Here is a 15,922-nt window from a genome sequence, read left to right as displayed (position 1 = left end):
GGTGAGTCGAATCATGTCTGTAGAACATAAGAACGATATATTTTTGATGGGGACGGTCTTTAGCTAATGGAAAAGCAGACTTTAGTCTGGGGCTTTTAAAGTGGAGAACTCAAGTGGGCGGTACTGGACACGTTATGTCAAGTTCTTGCAGAACCTGGGGTAACGTGTATGATTCAGTAGTGCAGGTGTTTGATTCTGGATGGTGAACGGCCATTACCGTAGCTTAATTTCTGAAGGGACTTTATATTTGGACAGGTCGGAATGTGCTCCAGAATAGGACTCTTTAAGTTACATCGCATGTATTACGGAAATGAGGATACACAGGGTATGAGTTACTATTCTTTGTATCACTTATGATAATTTGTAAATCATCAGGTTGAGCACAACTGTTTTGATATGGTGAATATCTCATATACTGTGATTGTGAAATGGACTTAGTTTTCGAGTCTGTTCGATGACTGTCTGACTTGGGGATTTTATTACCATTCTCATAACGCTCTCAACGTAACTTTACTGCATTTGGTAAAAGTATTTTTGTCTGTATTTTAACTGAATATTGTAGGACACTTCCCGCTTATCTGACGTGTCTTGAATAAACATTATTCAACATAATTCTCTGTCGTTTACATAAATTACAGACGTTGGAATTGAACCCTTGCTATTAAATTATCCATTCAACTTGTACTTTTATTTATTTTATTATCTCGCAATTCTGGCCAATGCATAGACTATTTGACTGCAGGATAACAGCTACAGGTTACTGTTACTTACAGCGAACTAGGTGCTGGATCCTATGACTATGTCGAGCCGTGCAGAGCCGTGCTTAGCCCAAGTACCTAAACTACCACAGGTAAAGACGCAACTAGTTTTCTCGTGTGGGATGCTGTGTGGAAGAACAATTCAGCAGCAGTAACCGTTAGCCACCGTTGCATAGCGAAATACGAACTTCGTGGAAACCTCGCAGCTTCTAGCTCAGAGAACAAGGGTAGCTAAGAAACTCTGTGGAAATATTGTTCCCTTTATGGAATTCGGTTTAAAAAGCTGCCAGAAAAAACGAATTAGTGTGTGAGAAAGAGATTACGTAGTTTAAAAAAAGCCATAACATTAGATTCCTAAGAGAAACTGAAGCATCAAAGTAAAGACGCCAATGCTTCATGCAGACGAAACATTGTTTCAGGTCCTTCACTCTATGAGTAAATATTGCCACAATGATAGTGTACAAGACATTTTGTGGGATAAAATATGCTGGCCAAAGTTTAGTGGAAATGCTATGGAGGACATAGTCATGGTGGAACAACATCTGTAAACGTACTGTTGCTGTTGATACCTTCGCTCCCCATCACTAGGGAGTAATCACGGTGAGGCTGCCACCAGGCAAGGCCTTCAGTTTGCTTTGCTACATAATATGCTAGTAAGTAGCATGTTGTGCTCTTAGAGGCGTATGAGCAGTGTATAAAGGCCAATGTCATTTACTTACATATTGTCCACTTGTGCACTCACCACTTAGCTTTGGAATTACTTTTTGGGGACCAATGGCCAAGATATGAACACAGTTTTCAAAATACTGAAAAGGCCCATAAGAGTAACTGCTCAAAATACTGGGTATTTTAACCATACTGTGTGAGTACTTTTACAAATCAGGTACGGACATAAAAATTACCTTGACAGTTACGGCACAAAATGGTCTGTCCACGACTATGGAACAAGCAGAAATCATAAGCATGAAACTCAAACTTCATTTTCTACCAAAGAACAAAACTGTATAATAAATTTTCCAATGCGATTAAAGAGGTTACCAAGACGAACTTATTTATAAAGGCTATTTAGCAATACATTCTTTATATTTGGGGAGTATTTAGATAACATACTAAGGGTTTGGTAAAAAATGTAAAACAACTAAATAATAATAATTTTAACAATAATAAATCAGCTGTGTTACTTCACATAGCACTTTAGCACTATATAATTTCTTTTTTGTTTGGGAAACTTTACTCCCCAAGTTCTGCAGTGGTAATACTAACGCCTTACTGTCTTTCTGAGATCAGCATCTCGCTCCTTATGGAGAGATGCTGACTAAATTTTCTGGAGAAGCAAATGGGAAATTACCGTACAATAAATAGATGTCATACATTGTGGTTATGGTTATGATGTTCAGCTGATACTGTGTGTAATGTTACATTACAAAATATGCGCGTAGAGTGTACAGTGTGTGTAGTGAACGGTAATGAGTATTGAACTTTTCATTGTATTAGATAACCTATTTTCAAAACAGTATTGTACACTACGGCTAAACGGAATAAGATTGCGCTGTTTTATACAGACTGAACATGAATTTGGGTGTATGGAGGTACAGTCTCTATGAGGTCATCTCCTTTGGTTTTTCCGTGCTTTCCCCAAAATACTTCATAGAAATGTAGGATGGTTCTAGTGTAAGGTTATGGTCGACTAGTTGTCCCAGCATTGTGAAACTAGCCGTGTAAGTATGTAAGTGTTCTGTATACAGGGTGCACTTTTATCTCGTCCATCCCAAATAACTTTAAAAACGGATCACAGCCTACCAGCCACATACGCATGAAGTTGTCGAAGATGCAACACAAAAATGACATTGACTCTTGTTTTCTAGCGTACACTGGAGGTTCTCCGGCATCGATATCTCGTTCACGTGCTGGAACTCACAGTAAACAAATGGAAACAGATGAAAAATGCACTCTGGTCATTCAGTCAACAGTCTCCAACTGAAAGTTTGCTCGAGAGAACGCCTACGCCGACGAAGAAAAGGTAGGAATGCTCCTTATCTATGCATAAGTTTGGGGTGATATTTCTTGTTTCCTGAAGCGCGACAACAAGACGAGTAAGCATCAGTAAGTAACGTGGGTTCTTGTCAGGATATCGCTCTCAGTATAGTACCACTGAGTAGCACTACTCCTACCTTCAAGTACAATACAAAAAGCAATGATGATGTGGTTTTTTAATCGACTATGTCTTTATCCCACGTTTCATTTGTAAGTACTACAGCACTGTATAACGTATACCCGTATTGTAAATAAGAAAACATTGTTGCAATTACGTATCTGGTAACTTACATCTCCCTGGAAGAGCAGAATTTGTTCCTTTTCTTCGTTGGTGTACACTGTGCTCACTCAGACCTTCAGTTGAAGACGACTGACTGAATGACCGATGTGGGTTGTCCTCGTGTTTCCGTTTGTTTACTCTCAAATCCGGCACGTGGACGAGTTTACAATGGAGTGACAGAAGCCATGGGATAGCGATAAGCAAATATACAAATGACGGCAGCATCGCGTACCCAAGGTATAAAAGGACAGTCATTTGTACTCAGGTGATCCTTGTGAAAAGGTTTCTGACGCAATTACGGCCGCACAACGGGAATTAACAGGCTTTGAATGCAGAATGGTAGTTGGAGTTAGAAGCATGGCACATTCCATTTCGGAAATCGTTAAGGAATTCATTGTTTCGAGATACACAGTGTCAACTGTGTGCCAAGAGTACCACGTCTGAGGCATTACGTCTTACCACAGACAACGCAATGGCCGGCAACCTTGACTTAATTATCGAGAATAGCGGAGTTTGCGTAGAGTTGTCAGTGCTAACAGACAAGCAACATAACCGCAGAAATCAGTGTGGAACGTAGGAGGAACTATCCGTTAGATTAACGGGGCGAAATTCGACGTTAAAGGGCTATGGCAGCTGACGACCGACAGGAGTGCCTCTGCTAAAAGCACGACAGGGACTGCAGGGCCTCTCCAGGGTTCGTGACCATATCGGCTGGACGCCAGTAAACTGGCAAACAGTGACCTGGTCAGATGAGTCCCCATTTCAGTAGCTAATAGCTGACGGTAGTGTTCAAGTGTGATGCAGACCCCGCGAAGTTATGGACCTTGGTTGTGAACAAGATCGTGTGCCAGCTGGTGGTGGCTCCATAATGGTGTGGTCTGTGTTTACGTGGAGTGGCTTGGGTCTTCTGGATGTTCGGCTGGTCAGAGGGCATTTGCAGCCATTCATGCGCGTCTTGTTCCCAAAGAACGATGGAATTTTTAAGGATGAGAATGCGCCATGTCACCGGGCCACAATGGTTCGCGACTTGTTTGAAGAACATTCTGGACAATTAGAGCGAATGATTTGGCCAACCAGATTGCCGACATGAACCCCATCTAACATTTGTGGTACCTAATCGAAAGGTAAGTTAGTGCAAAAAATCCTGCACAGACAACACTTTCACAGTTGTGGAGCGCTATAAAGACAGCATGACTCATTAATTTTGCCGAGGACTTCCAATGACGTTTTGAGTCCATGTTGCTTTGAGCTGCTGCACTACATTGGGCAAAAGGACGTCTGACACGACATTAGGAGGTATCCCATGACTTTTGTTACCTCATTGTATTTTACCCTGGGTACCTGAACCGTACGCTAGAACAGGAGAGTCGTGTTACGTTTTTAACAACTTCACGTGTTTGTAACTGGTACTGTGATACGTATTAGAATAGTTCTTGAGATGAGGAAGATGATTACAGAATAAAAAATGCAGGGTGCTGTTTAAAAAAGACGTAGTGCTGTTTATATCTTCATAACGAACAAAGTTATAAGAAAGACAATCAAGCTGATTAACGTGACATGTCCAATTTCCACGTGAAAGACATGCACGGATCAATAAAAGTAGTGCTAGTACAGGGCGGGGCAAATAAAAATGGCCCACACGAGTGGATACAATTAGACGTGAGTGTGTGCATACACTCCGTGACGCGCACACTATGTGTACGTTCACACCGGTTCAGAGCGTAGTTCGGGCTATGTCAGTGTGAGTCCAGCAGTGCAAAGGGGCGATGGTACTCTTAGCGAAGCAACGGGTGTTCGTTGCGGAAAGATACGTGATAATAAAGTCGCGGAAACGGTGTGGTCAGTTGTTTGCTGAGGTTTAATGGCGTCAAAGTGCCATCAAAGAATGCCATGCAATGCTTAACCCGAAACTGGTGTCAGTCAGAGTCTGTTTTGACCAAGTCAAAAACATGCGGAAAATGTGGCTGCAGTTCACCAGAAGATACTTCAGAGAGCTACCAATCAACCCGACGCCTGCCGCAAGAGACCAGTATATCTCGTCGATCATGTGGATGAACCTACAGTCTGGTCACGGCCCTAGCTGGCCACGCAGGTCGCATGATCTGTCAGTGTGATTATTAGGGCCCGGATTTTAATGACAAGTGATATTTATTTCTGAACTCTAGGGTGAATTTTAGAACAATTTACACACAAATCTAGGCATGTTAGTGTCGAAAAATGTATTTTGATTGTGCATATAAAGTCATATTTCAACAAATTTTAGTAATAGATCATATTGCGGCTAACTTTTAATATAATAGGTCATATTTCCGTCAACTTTTGCCAGAAATGCATATACCGTTTTTCTCGTATCTTACGGGACACACGAATAAGAAAATGAATATGTTGCTCACGAGACAATATTTAGCGTGCTATTATGAAAGATAAACAGATAAATTAGTACACAGCTTTATTTCTCAGGACTGAGCAGAAAATCGGTGTACCACAACAGTCGTTTCACGAACATAAAACATTGTTGCGCAGAGTCGACAATACGCTCTCAGAGCCCACAAAGGCGGTTTCTGCCGTAATAATCATCGCAGTCGCACAGGTGTTCCCAGTAACCAGTTTGAATACAGCCTTTGCCTTGTTCAACATGCCTAAAGCAAAGTGCTCCGACAGCGTGAAGTTGCGAGGATATGTTCGAGAATTTGGAGAGAAGTTCTTTAGTACTGATGGGAAAATATTATTTTGTAAACAGAGTGCAGTTAAAGTTAATGCAGAAAAGCGCTTTAATGTGCAACAACACTGTAATACCGCTAAACACAGCAGCTGTGTGAAACGAAGTGCTGAAAATAACAGCAGGCAAACTCTGTTATTTGTGCAGACATTTCAATCGTCAACCGTGCAATCATTCTGCAAGGATTTTTGTGAGATGATGGTGTCCTGCAACATCTCATTGGAAAAGCTGAAGAATCCACGCTTCAGACCGTTCTTGGAGAAGTACACAACACATCTAGTTCACCGAGCGAGGTGGCGCAGTGGTTAGACACTGGACTCGCTTTCGGGAGGACGACGGTTCAATCCCGCGTCCGGCCATCCTGATTTAGGTTTTCCGAGATTTCCCTAAATCGCTCCAGGCAAATGCCGGGATGGTTCCTTTCAAAGGGCACGGCCGACTTCCTTCCCCGTCCTTCCCTAATCCGATGAGACCGATGACCTCGCTGTCTGGCCTCCTTCCCCGAAACAACCAACCAACCAACATCCAGTTCCATATGAATCTACACTGAGAAAGAGCTATTTATCCGTATGCTACAATGATGTAGTCAACAAAATACGAATTACTATTCCTGAGCAAAAGATCTGGCTGTCGATAGAAGAAACTACGGATATTAACGGGCGGTATATTGCAAATATTGTTGTTGGTGTCCTAAAAGTTGATGGCCCTGGAAATATGTTCCTACTAACGTGTGAAGCTCTCGATAGAGTAAACAGTTCGACGATTGCTATTTTGTTTGACAACTCTCTGAAGCTACTGTGGCCGGATGGTGTGAAAAGAGACAACGTTTTGCTACTTGTAACAGATGGTGCTTCATATATGACTGCAGCAACCAAAGGGCTTCAGATTCGCTACCGCAGTATGGTTCACGCCACTTGCCTTGCACATGCGTTGCACAGACTTGCCGAAGAGGTGCGATCATATTACTCTGACGTGGACAAATTAATTTCCTGTGGCAAGAAAATCTATGTGAAGGCTCCGCTACGGGTGCAGAAATTCAAGGAACAAGCACCTTGAACGCCCCTCCCACCTAAACCTGTTCTTACACGATGGTGTTCTTAGCTTAACGCTGCTGAGTATTACTGCACGAAGTACACCTAAATAAAGACAATCTTCTGTGAGCTTGATAGCAATGAATCAAGTGCCATCAAAATTGTGAAAGAAGTTTTTACAGATACATTGTGTCGAAATTTGGCATACATCAACGCCAATTTTTCAGTGATATAAAAAGCCATCAAACGACTGGAAGGTGCTGTCACTCAGCTATGAGAGGCCCTGAGTATTGTGCAACATGTGCAGAGGGAGTTGGGACGACCTCGTGGTCATGTGGCTGACAAAGTGAAAACCAAATTGCAAAGTGTTCTCCAACGGAATCCTGGATATTCTAGACTGTGCAAAATTAATGACAGTCTTTGAGGGAATGTCGCAACATTTGAAGATACTGAAACAAAGCTGAACTCCAGTGACCTGGCTGCATTCAAATACGCCCCAGTGACGTATTGTGGAGAGGAGGTTTTCCAGGTACAAAACTATCCTCAGCGACAACCGAAGATCTTTGACAATGGAAAACCTGAAAATGCACCTTGTGATCCAGTGCAACTTTGCAGATACTGAAGATTGACATACGGTAGTAAATAATGTGAAACGATTTAAATACTATGTAGAAGTAAAAAACATTGTTTTACTGTTTGGATAGACGATCTTTCCACTGTACTTCGTGTTTAGAAAATAAAACATTCAGACATTCAAAAAACAGGTGAAAATCAGCCACAAAACCTACAGAAAGAAGGAACTATATCTACAGTATTTTGAGAAGTGAATTTTGTATTATTTTATGGTGAATAAAAAATTAAATAAACAAATAAGAATGCTTTAAATAAGCTTCTATTAAGTCATATTTTATTTTTTTAGGTCATATTTATGTAAGTTTTAGGTCATAAATGCTTTTATATTTCACTGTTTTTTAGGTAATTAAAATCCAGGCCCTAGTAATTACATCGTGTGGGAAGTCCTACGTCTAAGTTGTATCGCAACAGCCCTCGTAGTCTTCAAGAGCTGCAGCAGAACACTTCGGATGAGACTGCAGTCTATCTTCGATCCGCCTTCAGCAACTTGCTGACCAGGGCCCAGAAGTGCCAAGAGATGAATGGTGTCACTTTCAGCATCTTCTATAGTGGGATTATTGGGTGTATTTCCTCTCTTCTGCTGTGTTTGTAGCCTGGAACTCTTTTCTCCGGGCCACTTCTATTTGCCCCACCCGTACTGCTAGTGCTAGTGGTGGGTGCTGGAGCGAGCGGTACTGACCGCAGGGCCCGTGGTGGGCGACGGCGACGTGCTGTCGGGCGAGGCAGGCGGCGCGCGCCAGCTCGCAGGCGCTGGGGTAGGTGAGCGCGTCGCTGCCGCACACCGGCCGCAGCACGGGCTCGCAGGGCGGCGGGCACTCGCAGCGCGCCAGCCCCAGCTTGCTGATGGCGCACCGCTGCCCGGGGCCCGAGCACTGCAGCGCCGCGCACGGGTTGCTCCCTGCGGCCGACACGTCAACAATCAGGAGTGCCTACAGCCGGTAGCAAGTCGCAGCTCCAGTAGTTCGCAACCTTTCTAGGAATATGAGCCCTGGACGAGATCAGGCTACAGCCAACACTCTTCCTCCCTCTTTCATAAGGACAACACATAAGCAAACTTTTGGTTGTACGGGGTTGCCCAGAAGGTAATGCATCGCATATTTTTTTTCTCACCCAAAAAACAATGTTACGAATGCGAAACGTTACGCACGTATTATTTGAAGTCTCCTGACAAGGGAACCTCCCCATCGCACCCCCCTCAGATTTAGTTATAAGTTGGCACACTGGATAGGCCTTGAAAAACTGAACACAGATCAATCGAGAAAACAGGAAGAAGTTGTGTGGAACTATGAAAAAAAAAAAAAAAGCAAAATATACAAACTGAGTAGTGCATGTGGAAGATAAGCAACATCGAGGATAATGTGAGCTCAGCAGCGCCGTGGTCCCGTGGTTAGCGTGAGCAGCAGCGGAACGAGAGGTCGCTGGTTCAAGTCTTCCCTCGAGTGAAAAGTTTACTTCCTTTATTTTCGCAAAGTTATGATCTGTCCGTTCGTTCATTGACGTCTCTGTTCACTGTAATAAGTTTAGTGTCAGTGTTTTGCGACCGCACCGCAAAACCGTGCGATTAGTTGACGAAAGTACGTGCCTTGTTATTGAAGTCACGAGCTATATTTGCTGGATTCATATTACCCACGGAATACATCTCACGTATTTAGTGCACTCTCGTCCAAAGTAGCGAACAGTCAACTGCCAACCAGGGAACCTCGTTAGCACGAATACTCTCTCTTCCGTGCGCTGTAGTCGACTGACGTCATGTGTTTCAATGTTTGTTTAGGTGTAGCGTCCCCATACTACGGCGCAGTTACCTCGCATCGGACGGACGGACAGATAATAATTGTTTGGAAATAAAAAAAAATTAAACTTTTCTCACGACGGAAGACTTGAACCAAGGACCTCTTGTTCCGCACCTGCTCACGCTCACCACGGGACCACGGCGCTGCTGAGCTCACATTCTCCTTGATGTTGCCTATCTTGCACATGGACTACTCAGTTGTATATTTTGCTTAATTTTTTCATAGTTCCACACAACTTCTTCCTGTTTTCTCGATTGATCTGTGTTCAGTTTTTCAAGACCTATCCAGTGTGCCAACTTATAACTAAATCTGAGGGGGTGCGATGGGGAGGTTCCCTTGTGAGTAACCGCGCCAAGTTACGTCACTTCCGACAAGCTGCAGGTCAGTTTCAAAATGGCGTCTGTAGGTGCTGTACGTTACAAGCAACGTGCCGCCATTGAATTTCTCACTGCAGAGGAAGAAACTGTGAGGAATATGTACGAAGACTTGTGTAAACTCTGTGGAGCATCTGCTGTCGACAGAAGTACAGTTAGTCGCTGGACAAGGAGGGTGAGGTCATCTTAAGCGGGTTCGGCGGAGCTCCACGATTTGCAGCGGTCGGGGAGACCATCCATGGCTGTCACACCAGACATGTTGCAGCGAGCTGGTGTTGTCATTCGCGAGGACAGACGCATCACCACTCGGCAGTTGGCGCTGCATCTGTTAATCAGCAAAGAAAGTTCACACAGTGAAGCACTGGCTCCACTACCAGGACAAGGACTGGTACCGACAGGGCATACACGCCCTTGTTTCGCGCTGGCGGAAGGCCATAGAACGGGATGGAGATTACGTGGAAAAATAGGATGTGTAGATAAAACACCATTACTTCGTGTGTGTAATTCTCATTCTCTTCAATGTAGAATTGTTGAAGAAAAAGATACGGTGCATTACTTTTTGGGCAAACTCGCAAATAAAATTCAACACTAGTATTAAAAAAAGATGAAAGGTGTATAATCTTTCAGGAAATCCAAAGAGATAGTCGTATGTTAAGTAGGCTACACCAGCGGCAAGACACCATCAGTACTGAACGATACCAGTGGCTATGTTACCTATGACAGCCTTACTTAATCTCTGTTATTAAACATAATTTTCCGAAATTTGATATTTGAATGAAGAAGTCTTGGTTGCAAATTATTCTTTTATTAACAACGCGTTTCACCTTCTTAGTACGTCTTCAGATTATCTTACAATTTTCCTGTCACAAAATATCAAAAACAATAAAACGACTATTTGCTAGACTAAAGAATGCATCGACTCCGATGCTTCACTGTAGCACACACCCGATTTATTGTTTTTAATACGTTGTAACAGGAAAATTCTAAGATAATCTGAAGATGTCCGCGAAGGCGAAACGCGTCGTTAATAAGTTCCAACCAACGTTGTTTTAATGCATGTATTCTATATACGGTTGCTGTACCAGACGGCCTAATGCAGCGCATGAAATTTCAAAAATTCCTTTGCCAAAGAAGATGAAGTAAATATTCCAGAATTCGAATCAAAAATAGCTGCCAACGTGAGGAACTTCGGTGTAGCCAAGGAGCTTAAATCATCTACGAGGGCTATCCACAAAGTACATTACGTTTTGGAATTAAAAATAAATAAAGTATTGGAAATTTTTTTTATTATGTACAGATGAAAGCCACACTTAAATAATACTTTTATACATAGTTGCCATTTAAATTAAGGCACTTATCGTAGCGATGGACGAGCTTGGAAATTCCTTCATCGTAAAATTCGGCCGCCTGAGCCTTCAACCACGTGGTTACCTCCTTTGGGACAGAAAAGGTGTGATTTTTGTGGATTTCCTGGAAAGAGGCACTACAATAAACTCTCAAAGGTATTGCCAAACTCTGCACAACCTCAGAAGAGCAATACAAAACAAGCGCAGGGGATAGTTGGGCTCAAAGATCTTGCTGATTCACGACAACGCCCGGGCCCACACGGCAAATGCCACTCGTGAAGTTCTCGAATCTTTCAAGTGGGAGTTGTTTCCTCATCCACTGTACAGTCCCGACCTGGCACCGAGTGACTTCCACTTATTCCCAGCAATGACGAAGTGGTTGGCTATGCAGCGTTTTGATGACGACGCACAGCTTCAAGAAGAGGTAACCACGTGGTTGAAGGCGCAGGCGGCCGAATTTTACGACGAAGGAATTTCCAAGCTCGTCCATCGCTACGATAAGTGCCTTAATTTAAATGGCAACTATGTAGAAAAGTAGTATTGAAGTGTGGCTTTCATCTGTATATAATAAAAACATTTTCCAATACTTTATTTATTTTTAATTCCAAAACGTAATGTACTTTGTGGATAGCCCTCGTAATAAAGGCTTCCTTTCAGAGAATGCTGATACAACAGCCTCATAATTCGCAATCATATACAAGAGATCGTTTTCCGTACCAAAAGCATGGAATATTGCACAGGTCGTACCAATACTCAAGAAGACAGCTAGGAGTAATCCGATGAATTAAAGACCCATATCACTGACGTCGATTAACAGCAAGTGTTTGGAACATATTCTCTGTTCTAGCATTGTGAATTATCTTCAACAAAACGGTCTGCTAACATACAGCACGGATTGACGAAATATCTTTAGTCTCATGAAGTAATGACTGCTATTAACAGGGGTCCTCAAATTTATTCCATATTTCTGTATTTCCGGAAGGCTTTTGACATTTTCTCACAAGTGACTTACAATGAAATTTCGTTCCTACGGAGTAACACGTCGTGATTTTGTATCAGTAAGATCACAGAACGTAGTAATCGACGGAAAATCATCGAGTAAAACAGAAGTGATATCCGGCGTTCCCTAAGGAAGTGTTATACGCCCTCTGTTGTTCCTAATCTACTCGTACATAAACGATTTGGCATATAATCTTAGGTCGTTAGCAGATGATACTGCCATTTACCGTCCAGAAAAGTCATCAGAAGATCTAAAGCAATTGCAAAACGGCACGATATCTACACCTTGCGGATAAGTTACAATGGTCTCTGAATGAGGAAAAATGTGACAGTTTCCACATTAGTACAAAAAGAAACAAGTTGACCACCGACATCAGTAGGCGGTAGACTATTAATTTGAGTTTTATATGTACGGTTACAATGACGGAAAATTAGTTGTGCGACATAAACTAAAGTTGGCAGGAGTCTTTCTACATCTGAAATGTGATGTGTATTCGAATTTCGCGTCAATCGCGTAAGAGTGGCACTAGTAGCGCCACTATAAGGATACAAAAATACACGATGTAACAGTCATGAGCGTTAGTTACGTTTGAGATTCGACGTGATGAATTGATGTCAGTCAAGACTGCCTTTAAAGGCAAAGACAGGTCACTATCATCACCTTACCGAGTTTCAACGAGGTCGTATAATAGAAGCTGGATTATGTTCCTTCTGCGATATTGCAGAAAGATTTGGCAGGACCGTAGCCACCGCTCATGATTGCTGGCATCGGTGTTCACGAGAATGTTCGGTGCAAGAAGACCGGGCTCCAGACGGCGACGTGGCACTACCAAGAAGCAAGATCACGGTGTTCGGGGTATGGCATGGCATATCGTACTGCACCTGCAGCAATTTCAGCACCCCAGTGACACAACGAACTGGTACAAATCGGTTACTTCAGAGACAACTCCGATCCAGACGCCCTGCAGCGTGCATCCACTGATCCCAAACCACCGCCATTTGAGACTTCAGTGGTGTCAAACGAGATCTCTTTGCAGGGCAGGGCGGAGGTCTGTTGTGGTTTCTGCTGAAAGCTGGTTCTGCCTCGGTGCCAGTGATGGCCGTGTGTTACAAGGAGGCGATTTGAGGGCCTGGAACTAACCTGTTTGTGTGCTAGACACATTCGTCCTACACCTGGAGCTACGGTCTGGGGTGCAATTTCGTGTGGCAGGAGGATCACTCTCGCCGTTATCCGACGTACCCTCACTGCAAATTTGCCTCGTCACTCTGGTGATTCGAACTGTTATATTGCTATTCATGAGAAGCATTCTAGAGGGTATTTTCCAACAGGATAATTCTCCCGTAAATACTGCTTTTGTGACCTAACGTACTCTACAGAGTGTCGACATGTTGATTTGGCCTGCTCCATCACCAGACCTGTCTCCAATAGAGCACATATGGGACATTATTGGATTACAACTCCAGCGTCATCCACGAACAATATTAACTGCTCCCGTGTTGATCGAGCAAGTTCAACAGACATGGAACTCCGTCCCACAAACTGACATTCGGCACCTGCACAGCACAATGCATGCACTTGTGCATGCTTGCATTCCACGTTCTGGCAGCTACATCGGTTATTAATGTACCAGCAATCCAAATTTGCAATGGATTATCTTGCGCTTACATTAGCCTGTGATTCTGCAATGTTAATCACTTAAATACGTCACACTGACAAAAGTATTTCCGAAATTTCCGAAATTTCACGACTCTACATTAATTATTTTTTGGCGTTCCGATTTTTTCCGTCAGTGTATACAGGATGGTCCATTGATAGAGACCGGGCCAAATATCTCACGAAATAAGCATCAAACGAAAGAACTACAAAGAACGAAACTCGTCTAACTTGAAGGGGGAAACCAGATGGCGCTATGGTTGGCCCGCTAGATGGCGCTGCCATAGGTCAAACGGATATCAACTGCGTTCTTTTAAATAGGAACCCCCGTTTTTATTACATATTCGTGTAGTACGTAAAGAAATATGAATTTTTTAGTTGGACCACATTTTCGCTTTGTGATAGATGGCGTTGTAATAATCACAAACGTATAAGTACGTGGTATCACGTAACATTCCACCAGTGCGGACGGTATTTGCTTCGTGATACATCAGCCGTGTTAAAATGGACCGTTTACCAATTTCGGAAAAGGTCTGTATCGTGTTGATGTATGGCTATTGCGATCAAAATGCCCAACGGGCGTGTGCTATGTATGCTACTCGGTATCCAGGACGACATCATCCAAGAGTCCGGACCGTTCGCCGGATAGAAAAGTGTTCAGCGACTTGTGAAACGTCAATCAGGACCTGCAACAAATGATGATGCCCAAGTAGGTCTTTTAGGCGCTGTCGCGGCTAAACCGCACGTCAGTAGCAGACAAATTGCGCGAGAATCGGTAATCTCAAAAACGTCGGTGTTGAGAATGCTACATCAACATCGATTGCAAAAAATGGTCCAAATGGCTCTGAGCACTATGGGACTTAACATTTGAGGTCGTCAGTCCCCTAGAACTTAGAACTACTTAAACCTATCTAACCTAAGGACATCACACACATCCATGCCCGAGGCAGGATTTGAACCTGCGACCGTAGCGACCGCTCGGCCACACTAGCCGGCAACATCGATTGCACCCGTACCATATTTCTATGCACTAGGAATTGCATGGCGACGACTTTGAACTTAGTGTACAGTTCTGCCACTGGGCACAGGAGAAACTACGGGACGATAACAGATTTTTTGCACGCGTTCTATTTAGCGACGAAGTGTCATTCACCAACAGCGGTAACGTAAACCGGCATAATAGGTGCTATTGGGCAACGGAAAATCCACGATGGCTGCGACAAGTGGAACATCAGCGACCTTGGCGGGTTAATGTATGGTGTGGCGTTATGGGAGGAAGGATAATTGGCTCCCATTTTATCGATGGCAATCTAAGTGGTGCAATGTATGCTGATTTCCCACGTAATGTTCTACCGATGTTACTACAAAATGTTTTACTGCATGACAGAATGGCAATGTACTTCCAACATGATGGATGTCCGGCACATAGCTTGCGTGCGGTTGAAGCGGTATTGAATAACTTATTTCATGACAGGTGGATTGGTCGTCGAAGCACCATACCATGGCCCGCACGTACCGGATCTGACGTCCCCGGATTTCTTTCTGTGGGGAAAGTTGAAGGATATTTGATATCGTGATCCACCGACAACGCCTGACAACATGCGTCAGCGCATTGTCAATGTATGTGCGAACATTACGAAAGGCAAACTACTCGCTGTTGAGAGGAATGTCGTTACACGTATTGCCAAATGCATTGAGGTTGACGGACATCATTTTGAGCATTTATTGCGTTAATGTAGAATTTACAGGTAATCACGCTGTAACAGCATGCGTTCTCAGAAATGATAAGTTCACAAAGGTACATGTATTGCATTGGAACAACCGAAATAAAATGTTGAAACGTAGGTACGTTCTGTATTTTAATTTAAAAAACCTACCTGTTACCAACTGTTCGTCTAAAATTGTGAGCCATATGTTTGTGACTATTACAGCGCAATCTATTACAAAGCGAAAAAAGTGGTCCAACTAAAAAATTCATATTTCTTTACGTACTACACGAATATATAATAAAAAAATGGGGATTCCTATTTTAAAAAACGTAGTTGATATCCGTTTGACCTATGGCAGCGCCATCTAGCGGGCCAACAATAGCACCATCTGGTTTCCCCCTTCAAGCTAGACAAGTTTCGTCTTTGTAGTTTTTTCGTTTGACGCTTATTTCGTGAGATATTTGGCCCGGTCACGATCAATGGACGACCCTGTATATTCAGGAGATGATACTGTTTTCTCTCGTCTAGTAAAGCCATCAGAAGATCCGGTCTAGTCATCTATGTGATAAGAAAAGTGTCAATAATCTCTGAATAA

The 15,922-nt window shown here is 43.1% G+C and overlaps 1 pseudogene; it reads right to left on the bottom strand.

The window, feature by feature from the left end:
* LOC126456404 (agrin-like) overlaps positions 1 to 15,922 on the bottom strand; it is a 379,882-nt pseudogene that overhangs the window by 304,370 nt on the left and 59,590 nt on the right.

This window comes from Schistocerca serialis, chromosome 2, assembly GCF_023864345.2.
Source record: "Schistocerca serialis cubense isolate TAMUIC-IGC-003099 chromosome 2, iqSchSeri2.2, whole genome shotgun sequence".
Lineage (NCBI taxonomy): Eukaryota > Metazoa > Arthropoda > Insecta > Orthoptera > Acrididae > Schistocerca > Schistocerca serialis.
This window is presented reverse-complemented; position numbering and strand designations above follow the sequence as displayed.